This window comes from Sparus aurata, chromosome 1 (assembly GCF_900880675.1).
Source record: "Sparus aurata chromosome 1, fSpaAur1.1, whole genome shotgun sequence".
Lineage (NCBI taxonomy): Eukaryota > Metazoa > Chordata > Actinopteri > Spariformes > Sparidae > Sparus > Sparus aurata.
In genome coordinates, this window is record NC_044187.1 from 39,788,616 (window position 1) to 39,790,541 (window position 1,926).

Genomic DNA, 1,926 nt, shown 5'->3' on the forward strand with positions numbered 1-1,926 from the left:
GGTGAATCAGTGAATCTGTGATTGGTGGCGGGGTCTATTTGAGGGAGCCGTGAGCACGCACTTATCCAGGATTGTTTTCACCTGGCTTGATGAATCCGTGTCTGCTCATCCTGGCTTGGTCTTTGTGCAACCAATTAAGCCTAGACGCTCATGTTTTGGATTCATTGAGCTCAGTTCAGTCACTTATCCTGGATGTCTTAAACCTATTTTTGTGCAACGGGCCCCAGGTATATGACCAAGATAGTGCCTGTGCACTGGCTGCTTTTAAAGGGACTTCCATCCAATTTGTCGTTATCGCAGGTACATAAGCCCTGAGGGGCAAGTGAAAATTCAATTTTTCTGGAGATCTTTTTCTTGCCTAGTTTTCTTAAGTGTTATGATACTTATTTTGACCACAAGGAGGCTGAAGTGCACAACTACTCATGTCCTAGATAAGATTAAAAGCATCCATATTATTATCCCAGGGGAGTTTTAATTTCTCCCTGCAGATATAAAAATGTTTTATATGATTTCCATAAAAATTCTTACCAATATTACAAATTTCTCTGCACATTTGCTTACATTCATTTCCGTTTAGATAACTTCTAATTCAGAAATCCATTTTTGTCAGACCCTATTATTGGTGTCCCTGTTACTTTCAAATAGTCATATTGTTTATTGCGCACAGAAGTCCATGTGGTCCTGACTGTGAATAATTTTTCATTTCTTTCACACAGAATAAATTTAATGACAACATTCTGAAACTTTTTTTTACCATTTATAGGCCACCTGCAAAACACTGTATATAATGCAAAGATTTCAAATGTGTGACTGTAACTATCTTCAGTGAAAATCTTGGTAACACTTTCTATGAAGCCCATTCTTATAACGCATTATGATGCGATCATAATACGGTTATAATGAGGTTATAATGATTTATAATTGGTGTTATAATTACTTACACATGTTCATGATGTGTTATAATAACAATTATAAACAGATTATAATGTTTTTATGATGTTTTATAAGGGTTCAAGCATCATAACGTATCATAAAGTATTATAACAAATCTCTCATGAACGCAATATAATCACTATTATTATACTTTATAACGTGATTACAATTTATTATAAGTGTTATGTGGGCTTCATAGAAAGTGTTACCGAAATGTTTTTATCAACGACCTGTAGTCTGCATTAGCTAAACTCTAATTAAATAGGCATGTCCATGTTTCTGGGGTCCCTTCCAGGTTAATCCCCTTCCACTCCCCCACTGTGTTTCTCTCTCAGTCAGTCAAACAAGGTGCACACACACACACACACACGCACATACACACTTACAGCTGGACATAAAACATAAAACCCAAGGCTCCATTATTGTCCACATGTTTGTCTGTGTGTAGCTGTGTATGTGACAGTGTTATGGCCAACCATGTGTGTGTGGGTGTGTGTGTGTGTGTGTGTGTCCACATTTTACCAGGTTATATGCATTTTCCCAGACATACTGATCAAAAACATGCAGCATGGGACTGTTCAGTCTGGTGGTCTGCTCAGACCCGGGTGGTCCAATGATTTAATGCAAGGTGTGTTTGTGTCCTGGGGTACTTGTTTAGGTACTTGTGTTATTGGACAATTTGAATGTCTTTAAAACAGTCTCATTTCCTAATCAAGTCTGCTAAATGAGTGTCACAGACCCATGGGTATAGAATTATCATCTCCTCTATCAACTCCTTTCACTTAAAGTGAAACCATGAATGAATCATTAGGAGCTGTTTTTTTTTTTTCATGCACGTTATGGAGCTTCATTTTGTCCAGCATTGTTTGCGTCATTGCACCATTGTTAGCATAGATTAGTGCTTTACTGGATGAAACCTGGCTTTCTTTCATCTATCAGCCTTAGATCCTCAAATAGGAACCATCTGATCTTCTCAAATTCAAGAAAGGACAT